Source organism: Monodon monoceros, unplaced genomic scaffold (assembly GCF_005190385.1).
Source record: "Monodon monoceros isolate NGI ecotype Baffin Bay Population unplaced genomic scaffold, NGI_Narwhal_1 Super_Scaffold_20, whole genome shotgun sequence".
Lineage (NCBI taxonomy): Eukaryota > Metazoa > Chordata > Mammalia > Artiodactyla > Monodontidae > Monodon > Monodon monoceros.
Window position 1 is genome coordinate 24,431,884 of NW_021703777.1, and position 12,653 is coordinate 24,444,536.

Genomic DNA, 12,653 nt, shown 5'->3' on the forward strand with positions numbered 1-12,653 from the left:
GGCCTCGCCGCCCGGCTCAGCAACTGCGCCCGGAGGTCGCCGCCCCCACAAGTTTCCTTGTCCCGACCCGGCTGAGGCGAGGAAAGCCCCGCACCCGAGCGCGCGCGGAGCCGGCTCAGGTGAAGCGAGGCCTGCGGCCCCAACACCGGCAGCCGAGGAAGCCGAAAGAGAAAGACGCGGCCTTTCGTCTCCCCACCTCACAGGAGGGCGCCGGAGGGGCGGGGAGCGGGCGGGGGCGCCCAGCGGAGGGCAGCACGCTCGCAGCCCAGATTTTGTTTTCGCTTTCGGCCAGACAGCGGAGAGGACGGCGGGAGGTGTAGTTTGGCCAGCGGCAGGAAGTCGGCTTGCGGCGGGCGGGGACGCGCGGCCGGCCTACCCGGGGGAGGCGCCCGGGAGGCACGGGGACTACAAGTCCCTATAGCGCGGGCGCCGCCGCAGCCGCCCGGAGCCGGCCTCGAGCTTTCCGGGCACAGCGTCCGCGAGCAGGCCGAGGGTCTCAGCTGGCCGACGCGCGGCAACCTGCGCGCGCCGCCCCGCCCGGCCGTCCGCCCACTGCGCCGCGGGGCCGCGGGAAGTGCGCGTGCCCTGCGTGCGTGGAGTCGCCAGGGACACTGAGGCTGCTGGGTCGGCCCTTTGTGTATTTCCAAACAGAGGGCGCACCTGTCTGCTCCCCTCCCCGGCCTCTTCTCCTGGCGTTTCCATGGAGGTGGCTTTAACGGCTTAAACAGAAAATAGAGCTAATTGGCGAAGGCTCCTGGAACTGGCACCGTGCGGGGCGACACAGGCTGTCCATAAATCAACCGTGGCCTGCTGATTCCTATTAGAGATTAGATGTACAAGCTCGTGCACTATAGCAAGATGATGCCTTTGCCACAGACATTTTGGTTCACCGTGCCACTGTAGCTGCCCACCGCGGCACAAAGAGATGGTCGCCGGTCGGAAAAACTTAGATATTTTTTCTTGAAAAATTCATCTCGTAATTGCTTGATAACGTGCTGGACTTGTCCTGGGTTCCAGCAGTGCTTGCTGGAGGATTCCCGTTCAACTTCCCACCCTACGAAATTGAATGACAATATATGCTTTAGAACCTAGAATTTATCCAGCATGTTTTTGTGACACCAGAATTTTATTTTTACTAAAGTACAACAGCATCTGGTGTCCTAATCATTTAAAGACATGGTTAACCATAAAATCTACTCCAGCCTTGAGGCCATGGTGCGCCAGGATGGGGCTGGGGGGACTGGAGAGTTTCTGTAGGTTTAGACATGTGGTCAGACAGGCTCTGGAATGGGGGCAAGGCAGGCCAGATGGTGAGAGCCCAGTGCAAATTACCGAAAGTTCTATTTTAGAAATTTGTTTTTAGTACTTGGTGCAAACAATGACTCCCATATTCACTTTCCTTTGAACTTCTAAATTTGATTTCTTAAGGTTTAAAGATTCAATATCCAATTTTTTGTATTAGAGAATACAAAAAAAGTATTCTAACCTAAATGAATTTTCTTGTCCCATTATTAAATTTTGTACATTTTGTAGAGAAATAAACACTTCAGAATCACTTTTAGAAAAATCTAGTTTCAAGTCAAACCTGTTGCTTTTCTTTCTTTAAAAATATATACATTGCATATACTTCTCATTCCACTCAAAAAGAATTATGCAGTATTGCTACTACCTACAACATGGCTTGCTTTTCTTTTTTTTTTTAAATATGGCTTGCCTTATAAACCCACAGAGGAATTGAAAGTAAAGTAATATCTAAACTATAGAGCATAAATATTGAATTCTTAAAATGAGTAGATTCTGTAGTATTAATAAGCAACAGACTTTCTGATATGCCAAAAGAAAGCTATGCCTTTCCTAATATTTATGTTACTATTCCTTCAATAAGAATTCTGAAGCTTATCTCATATTCAATATGTATTTATGGGAAATCTACTGTGTCTAGCATGCTAAGATTGCACTGCTAATTATCTTGAGGATATATTAGAAACATATTGACAGGGGCTTCACGTTTGAAAATTTATCAAACCTTACTTTGTAATTGAAATGTTCATGATTACATTTGCTCTAATTTTTTTAGAAGTCATTCAAAAAGCTTTGCTCATTTTTTATATGCACAATAATTTCATTTTGAGTGGCTAACAGTGTTTCAAGCATATTTTCCATTTTAAGCCTTATCCATATTTTAATCTTATTTAAATGTGCTTACATACATATATTTTTAATAACGTATGTAACATCACCATTTTCTAAAGCCCCCAAATTCCTTTGAAATACTTTGAAAAGGAAACCAAAGACATCATTAACACTACAATGTCTCTATTTTCCATTGCAAAAATGTAATTCACTGATAATAGTATAATCAAATGGATATGATCATTTAAGTATTCTGGTTGGGGCTTCCCTGGTGGCACAGTGGTTGAGAGTCCACCTGCCAATGCAGGGGACACGGGTTCGAGCCCTGGTCCGGGAAGATCCCACATGCTACAGAGCAACTAAGCCCATGCACCACAACTACTGAGCCTGCATGCCACAACTACTGAGCCTGCATGCCACAACTACTGAGCCCACGTGCCACAACTACTGTAACCTGCGCACGTAGAGCCCGTGCTCCACAACAAGAGAAGCCACTGCAATGAGAAGTCCGAGCACGGCAACGGAGAGTAGCCCCCGCTCCCCGTAACTAGAGAAAGCCCGCGCAGCAACAAAGACCCAAGGCGGCCAAAAATAAATAATTAATTAAAAAAAAAAAAGTATTCCGGCTGGCCCTAAAGTTGACTTTTGATATTTTTTAAAATGAATTATTAAATACTAAGAAAACAGAGGCCTTTATCAGAATTCATCGCAATTCTTTGTTATCTTGTAAAAATGTGGTTTGTTATCAGAAGTATTAGAAGAATAACACATTTCCAGTCTTTTCTACACATGAGGTCTTGGCAAAATTACTTATTATCCTCACTCTTACTGAATGAGTGCAGAACAGCCTCACTCTAAACTGGCTGCTTTGGGTTCCAAAATTAGAAGTAAAACACCTGTTGTATCTGACCCTGGGCCTGTTTAAGGAAATCCTTTAGGTATTTTGAGACCTGATCCAAGACAGACCCTCTGTATGCCAAATCCCCAAATATAGCTCACTGTTTAGGCAATGTTAAAGGATCCTATGACTTTAAACTGGACCAATACTTACAGAAATTCACTTGCTTTCAAATTCACTTGTTGACATTAACCTCTGAAACTTTTCAAGAAACCACATCTGATTGACGATGTTCCCTCTGAGGAAGCCATTTCTGATTAGCAAAAGTGAAGAACAGACATTTTAATCAAATATAACCTGAAGGATTCAACGCTCCTTAGAACCTAACGGAATTAAAGTCATCTTATGCAAATGTGTCGACTGTTTTTCTTGTACACAGTTAAATACCTCAAGTCTGTTTGTTTGCTCTGACACACTTTGGAGATAATTGTATCCGGTGGAATATTTTTGTTCTAAAAAATGGTAGATTTTCTGCAGATTTTTTTCCAATAACAAGTTAGGTGTTATGGTAGCCAGCCTCAAAGATGGCCCCCAATGACCCCTGCCTCCTGGTATTCACACTCCTGTATAATTGCCTCCACCTTATAGCAAGATTGGTCTGCTTGATCAATAGAATAGAGCAAAAATGATGGTACATCATGGCTGAAATTAGGTAATAAGAGACCCTTTTGACATTTTGGTGTTCTCTTACACTCCCTGTCTTGTGGGGGACTCTGGTGGAAGCTGGTTGCTATGGGTCCTGGACAAACTTACAGAGAAGTTCTCTTGGTGGGGAACTGGAGCCTCAGTCAACTGCCATGTGAGTCACTTTTGAAGTGAGTCCTCCAACCCAGTCAAGCTTTCAGACGACTGCAACCTCATGAGAAACCCTGAGCTGGAACCATCCAGCCAAAGTCTGAGATTCTTTTTTTTCCCCCTGACCGGGGATTGAACCCAGGCCCCGCCAGTGAACACATGGAATCCTAACCACTGGACCACCAGGGAATTCCCCAGGTCTGAGATTCTTAATTCTGAGATTCTGAGATTCTTGACCTCAGAAACTATGTGAGATAACAAATGTTTGTTGTGTTAAGCTCCTAAATTTTGGAATAATTGGTTATACAGCAATTAATAAGTATTACAGATATAACACTCCATTGTTTCTCTTTACTAGGTAGACATAGAACGTATGTCAATAATTCATTAAAATAACCACCAATTTAATATCCTTAATGGTTTTACTATTTTTCTAAGTTGACAGTAAGTGGAATTTCTTTTTTAAATTTATAAAATCCTTTACAAAAGTAGAAAGACCTAGGGGCTTCCCTGGTGGCGCAGTGGTTGAGAGTACCCCTGCCGATGCAGGAGACACGGGTTCGTGCCCCGGTCCGGGAAGATCCCACATGCCGCAGAGCAGCTGGACCCGTGAGCCATAGCCGCTGAGCCTGCGCGTCCGGAGCCTGTGCTCCGCAACGGGAGAGGCCACAACAGTGAGAGGCCCACGTACCGCAAAAAAAAAAGAAAAACCTAAAATGTCTGGGCTTCATTGTCCCATAGCATTTTGGTTTGTTTTCTATAAAAATTAAAGTCATTAAATCCTACAAGAAACCTATTTTATGAAGAAAGACCTATTTCTTTCAGATCCTATGTGCTGGAGACTGCTAACTGTCCTCCACTTTGCATTTCTTTTCTCCTGAATATTAGCTGGATGGCCATGCACACATTTCCCAGCCTACCTTTGAACTAAATGTGACCATGTGACTATTGTAGGCCAATGAGATGTGAGCAGAATTGATGAGTTTGGGACTTCCCTGGTGGTGCAGTGATTAAGAATCTGCCTGCCAATGCAGGGGACACAGGTTTGATCCCTGGTCTGGGAAGATCCCATGTGCGTGGAGCAACTAAGCCCGTGCGCCACAACTACTGAGCCTGTGCTCTATAGCCTGTGAGCCAGAACTACTGAGCCTGCGTGCCACAACTACTGAAGCCCGCGTGCCTAGACTAGAGCGCGTGCTCCACGACAAGAGAAGCCCCCGCAATGAGAAGCCCGTGCACCGCAGCAATGAATAATAGCCCCCGCTCGCAGCAACTAGAGAAAGCCCGCGCACAGCAACGAAGACCCAAAGCAGCCAAAAATGAATTAATTAATTAATTTTAAAAAATAAAAATTTTTTTAAAAATTGATGAGTTTAACTTCCAGGTCATCTCCTTAAAGACGAAGGCTCCTGCCCTCAATAGTCTTTCCTGCTTCCTTTGGGCTCATTTGAAAACATGGTTGAAACAAAGCCAGCATTGATTACAAAGACAACACCCTAAGAGAACAGAGCAAGTAGATGAAGGAAACAGGGCCCCTGAATGCTTCAAGGCAATGAAGGTTTGGACTATTTTGTGAGAGAAAAATAAACTTACTTAACCAACCATTTTTTGTTGTTGTTCTTGTTACAGTTACTTAATCTATGTATTCTAGCATATTCTTCTTTCAATATTAAATAGGTAGTGGTATTTGGGGCCAAATAGAATTTATGTACAAGAGTTACTTCCTTAGTTGCACAGAACATTTTTTTTTTCCTGGAAAGTTCAGAAAAGAATTTTTTTCCTGAAAATTTGGGAATCCCAAATGTTGAAGGACTTCCATAAAGGTTTTCTGATATTATTTCAGCCAATGACTTTCTTCATCACCAATCTGCATTCTCCTTCAGCTGCTACGTTGGCACTGTTGGCTACCTCCTCATTTTGAAACTCTCCTGGGCTTCAGGGGATGAACTAAGTAAGTGGAATCAAACTATAGTTTAGTTTCTCTTAGCAGCTGTCACTTCCTTGTGAGGTCAGCACATTGCCATGCCCAAACTTGAAAGACTAAAATTCTCACTGTAGACTAAGGCCCTTATACAAACAGCTAGTGAGAGTCCACCATCTCTGCAAATAAACCCCACATATTTCCAGCCTTTTACCCCTCTTTCCACTACCATCTCTCGATTCCCACCCTGAGAAAACTCACAAAGTTGCCTTACAAGGAATTGACTTTAGTTCCCCAGTGTGGGATTGTAAACTCTTTGTAGGTTTATAGAATTTAAGATTATCTTGTATTTCCCAAGTGACTAAGAATGTATTTGCTTTTGGGTATTCAGATTAGCAATTCAATAAATATTCATTTAATATTTTCATGTATTTCCAATAAATCTCTCAATGAGAAAAATATTTACAATGAAGACGTATAATTATGGAACCTGTAGTTGTGGCATAAGTATTTGGCCAAGACTGTGTGTCAGGTTATACATCATATTTTACTTTATAAACAAAGAATTGAAGATAATATAAATGTTCAACAGTAGCAAATTGATTAACTACATTTTAATATGCACAAACAGGGGACTTCCCTGGTGGCGCAGTAGTTGAGAATCCATTTGCTAATGCAGGGGACACAGGTTCAATCCCTGGTCCGGGAAGATCCCACATGCCACGGAGCAACTAAGCCTGTGTATCACAACTACTGAGCCTGTGCTCTAGAGCCCACGAGCCACAACTACCGAGCCTGTGCACCACAACTACTGAGCCCACGTGCCGCAACTACTGAAGCCCACGCACCTAGAGCCCGTGCTCCGCAACAAGAGAAGCCACCGAAATGAGAAGCCCGCGCACCGCAACGAAGAGTAGCTCCCGCTCACCGCAACTAGAGAAAGCCCGCGGGCAGCAACAAAGACCCAACGCAGCCAAAAAAAAGCACAATTAGAATACTACTGATCCTTTTCATGATGTGTGTGTGTATGTGTCTGTGTGTACGTTGATCACAATCACCCAGATAACTTCTGAAAACTACAGATCACTGGTATTGAAGGGAGAGGATGGGGATAAATGAATCAAAGATTGGGCCATGAGATAATTATTGTTGACATTAGGTGAGGTATATATGGGTGCTCATTATACTATTCCTTCCACTTTGCACATGTTTGAAATGTTCTATAATAAAAAAGGTTAGTTTTCTGAATCCCACTCCAGTTTTCTTGAATCAGAATAACAAGGGATAGGGCAGAGGAATCTGTGTTTTTTTGTTGGTTTTTTTGGGGGGGTTTTTTTGCGGTACGCGGGCCTCTCACTGTTGTGGCCTCTTCCGTTGCGGAGCACAGGCTCCGGACGCGCAGGCTCAGCGGCCATGGCTCACGGGCCCAGCCGCTCCGCGGCATGGGGGATCTTCCCGGACCGGGGCACGAACCCGCGTCCCCTGCATCGGCAGGTGGACTCCCAACCACTGCGCCACCAGGGAAGCCCAAGGAATCTGTGTTTTATGAGTCTCCCCAGGGGATTCTGAAGATTGGCCAGCATACCTGGGAACATCTGAAAATTCGGATGGCAGCAGAGGGGCAGTGCATACCACCCAAGAAAAGGAAATTATGGATTTTTAAATTAATGTGAGAGGAGGAAATAGACAGTTGACCTGTATTCCAAGTCCATAATCCCTGTTCTAGATCATCACAAAAAATTCTTAAAGATTGCAGTCTTTACATTGTACTCATGGTTTTATATATATAAGCATACCGCGGAGATATTGTGGGTTCAGTTCCAGACCATCGCCATAAAGCAAGTCACATGAATTTTTTGGTTTCCCACTGTATATAAAAGTTATGTTTATACTACACAGTAGTTTATCAAGTGTGCAATAGCATTATGTCTAAAAAAAAAAGTACGTACCTTATTTTAAAAATACTTTATTGCTAAAAACTGCTAACCGTCATCTGAGCCTTCAGTCAGTTGTAATCTTTTTGCTGGAGGGTCATGCCTCAAAAATATTTGAAATATTGTGAGAATTATGAAAATGTGTCACAGAGACATGAAGTGAGCAAATATTGTTGGAAAAATGACGCCAAAAAACTTGTTCAATGTTGGGTTGCCACAAATTTTTTTTAATAAATTTATTTATTTTTGGCTACTTTTGTTCTTTGTTGCTGTACGCGGCTTTCTCCAGTTGCGGAGAGCGGGGACTACTCTTTGTTGCGGTACGTGGGCTTCTCATTGTGGTGGCTTCCCTTGTTGTGGAGCACGGGCTCTAGGCACACGGGCTCAGTAGTTGTGGCTCGCGGGCTTAGTTGCCCTGCAGCATGTGGATCTTCCTGGACCAGGGCTCGAACCCATGTCCCCTGCACTGGCAGGCGGATTCTTAACTACTGTGCCACCAGGGAAGCCCTGCCACAATTTTTTTTTTTTTTAAAAAGGGATCTTCCCGGACCGGGGCACGAACCCGTGTCCACCTGCATCGGCAGACGGACTCTCAACCACTGCACCACCAGGGAAGCCCCCCTGCCACAAATTTTTGATTTGTGAAAAATACAATATCTGTAAAGCGCAATAAAGGAAAGCACAATAAAATGAGGTATGCCTGTAATACCATTAGACAAAGACACATAAAGACAAAATTATATTGCTTAAGATGACTGCAATATAAAATACCAATACTTTAAAATTAAAGTAAGAACATATAATAAGGCATTGTTAATTAAAGTACAAAAGTGTACCATCATAATTAAAACTAAGACGTGGAACATACTACTGTTCCATAGATATGGAACATAAAACTAACATAGATACGGAAGAGCACTATAAAAATTAAGTGAAATAATTTTAATAGCTTTACTGAGAATGTAAATGACACACAATAAAATGTACATATTTAAAGTATACAATTCGATAAGTCTTGATGTATGTCTATATCTATGAAACTATCACCACAATCAAGATAATGAACCTATCCATTACCCCACTGTTTCCTATTCCCTTTTATTATATAATCTCTTTACCCCATCCCTCCCCAACCCTCAATTCTTCATGTAACTACTGCTGTTTTCTGTCACTGTATTAGTTTGCTAGGGCTGCTATAATAAAATACCACAGACTGGGTGGCTTAAACAACAGAAATTCATTTTATCACAATTCTGAAGGGTAGAAGTTCAAGATCAAGGTGTCCTCAAAATTGATTTCTTTGAGTAATCTCTCCTCAGCTTGTAGATGGACATCTTTTCCATGTGACTTCACATGGTTTTCTCTCTGTATCCATCTGAGTAGAAATGTCATCTTAAAAGGACGCCAGTTAGATTGGATTAGAGCTCACCCTCATGACCTCATTTTAAATTAATTACCCCCTTAAAACACTATTTTCAAAAACAGTTACATCCTGAGGTACTGAAGGATAGGATTTTAACAGATAATTTTGGGGGGATCCAATTCAGTTCATAACAGAAACTGGAGATCAGTTTGCATTTTCTAGTGTTTTATATGAATGGAACTCTTTCTAAATGAACTCTTTTTTGTTTGACTTTGTTCACTCAGCATATTTATCTTAGATTGATCCATTCATGTATCAATAGTTCATTTCTTTTCATTCCTGAGTGGCATTTCATTGGCTGGACACACACATTGTTTATCCATTCACCTGTTGATGGACATTTGGGTTATTTCCAAGTTGAAGCTATTAAAAATAAAGCTGCTGTGAACTCTTTATTTCTCTTGGGCAAATTACCTAATGGCTGGGTCATTTGAGAGGCGTGTGTATAACCTCATAAGAAACTGCCTGTGATATTGGGATTTATAATAAGAAATATATATGTATAGTCTTTGTTCCTCTCAGTTCCTGGCACAGAGCTCCTAAACTCTTGGAATTTCCTAAGTGAAGAGAGTGATAAAGGCCCCTTTGTTCATAGGTGGCTTTTTTGGAAAACCCCTCGGTAACCTAAGGATGGGCTGGTTGACTGGGGAACCAATTATGAATAAAGGGTTGGAAATTTTAGTCCTACCCCAGCTTCCTGAGAGGAGAGAGGGGCTGAAGGTTGAGCTCAATCACGGATGGCCAGTGATTTAATCAATCGTGCCTATGTAATGAAGCCTCCATAAAATCGCTGGACAAGATTTAGAGAGCTTCTGGATTGGTTAACCCAGGGAGATTAGGGGAGAGTGGAGTGCTCAGAGAGGGTGGAAGCTCCATGCCCCTCTCCCCATACCTTGCCCTTTGTAAGACTTTGCCTGGGTTCTCTATCTCTGTACCATGGCCTAAAACCTCTCTCCAGACATTAAGCTGGGGTAATAGACTCACAACATCTGTTTCCCATCTTTCAGTGATCGCTGTCCTTTGTTTTCTAACATCCATTGTCTTGAAAACCATTGTTTCTTGTATTTTGCCTGCATTTTTGGTTATTTCAGGAGGGACGGTAAATAAACTCCCTGTTATTCCATCCTGAGTGGAATAACAGAAGTCTGAAATAATAATTTAAAAACAAATACAAAACAACATAATGAAAAAAAAACATAATGAGTGTTTTTATAGATTTTTTTTCAGTTAGGATCACAAAATAAGTCTAGATTGCCCTGATGTTGACGCCGTCTGCAGCACTATCTTGACTCCTACTGGAGATTCTCTGATCCCAGTCATCTCTGTATCTTTCTCTCTCATGTCTTGTTGAGATAGTCAATCTAACCTTTAGAAAATGCCCAGTGCCTTCTTCCCACCATGTGGCAATGGACAATCACAAACTGATATATACAAAGATCATTCTTCATAAACATTCTGATTTTGAGAAACTGTTTGTCTCATTACTTTTATATGCTGATCTAGGTTTGTTAAGCTGCTTGTGTGAATATACTTTTATTTGAAGGTTTGTTCAGCGAATCTTTGCAGTGGCTAAATTTACAAGTTACAAAAATAGAGGGGTACTATCAAAGGAGAAAGAGTTTAAACAAAAGCTGACAATAGAATTATACACGAAGAGAAAAGTTTTTCTTAAAGTAAAAGAAGTACATATATGAAACACATACCAAAGATACATTTTCACTGAAAAAATAAAATGGAATCCACCAGAAAACTTTAAGAATTAATGAACAAGTTCAGCAAGGTTGTGGGATACAAGATCAATAAAAAAATTGTTTCTACACAATAGCAATGGACAATCTAAAAAGGACATTAAGAAAACAGCTCTATATACAATGGCATCACAAAGAGTAAAATCTCAGTAATAAATTTACAAAAGCAGTTCAAGAACTTGGGCAAAACTGCATTGCTTGTTGAAAGACATTAAAGAAGACATAAATACATGGACAGACATTACATATTCATGGATCAGAAGACTTAATAATGTTAAGACGGCAATTCTACACAAATCTACAGATTGAACATAATCCCTATTTGTTTCTCCAAAAAATATACAAATGACCAACAAGCACATGAAAAAAATGCTCTTTATTAATTATGGTTATACAAATCAAAAGCACAATGAGACACCCCTGCACACCCACTAGGATGGTTACAGTCAAAAAAGACAGACAACAAATTTTGGTGAGGATGTGAAGAAACTGGGACCCTCACACATTGCTGAAAGGATTGTAAAATGGTGCAGCCACTTTGGAAAAACAGTTTGCCAGTTTCTCAAAATGTTAAACATAGAGTTACCATATGATCTAGCAATTCTACTATAAGGTACATGTTCAAAAAAATTAAAACGGGGAGGGGGAAGGGTAAGCTGGGACGAAGTGAGAGAGTGGCATTGACATATATACACTACCCAATGTAAAATAGATAGCTAGTGGGAAGCAGCTGCCTAGCACAGGGAGATCAGCTCGGTGCTTTGTGACCACCTAGAGGGGTGGATAGGGAGGGTGGGAGGGAGATGCAAGAGGGAGGAGATATGGGGATATATGTATATGTATAGCTGATTCACTTTGTTATACAGCAGACACTCACACAACACTGTAAAGCAATTATACTCCAATAAAGATGTTAAAAAAAAACCCACAAAAACACATGTCCACACAAAAACTTGTATTCTAACATTCACAGCAACATTACTCATAATAGCCAAAAAGTAGAAACAACCCAAATGCTCATCAAATGACGGACGGGTAAATAAAATATGGTATAGCCCTTTAATGGAACAGCATTCAGAAATAAAAATGAAAGATGTACGGATATACACTACATAATGAATGAACCTTGAAAACATTATGCTAAATGAAGAAAGCCTGTCACAAAAGTCCACATGTATAATTTCATTTATATGAAATGTCCAGTATAAGCATATTCATAGAGACAGAAAGCAGATTTATGGTTGACCCAGCCTGCGGGGTGGAAAAAATGGGGAGTAACTGCTAATACATACAATTTTTGAGGGGGGATGGAGATATTCTAAAATTAGATCGTGGTAATGGTGGCACAACTCTCTGACTATACTAAAAACCATGAAATTGTGCACTTTAAAAGAGTGAATTTTATGGCATGTGAATTACACTTCAGTAGAGCTGTTATAAAAAATAAATAAAATGGAGTGCAAGTATTTGAAATAAACTTAAAAAGCCAAAAATGAGTGCATTTTACTATTCGCCTTCAAGTCTACTACAAGGTTCAGTTTTATAAAGTGAGTAAATTTTCTTGTGCCAAAATCTACTATGTTTTCAATCAACTCAATTAGTGTTGTTTTCCTTTTCTTCAATTAGCAAAAACAGTTAAAATATTTAGTCTGATTAGTTTCATAATATAATAAGCATATCGGTTATTATTCTTCTAGGAAAAACATCTGTAACTTTACTAATAACACTTTCAGTCTTTTAATTATCTGTTTTTATGAAAATCTTACCCATAGTTAATCTAAAAGAGGAAAATAGAGTGGCA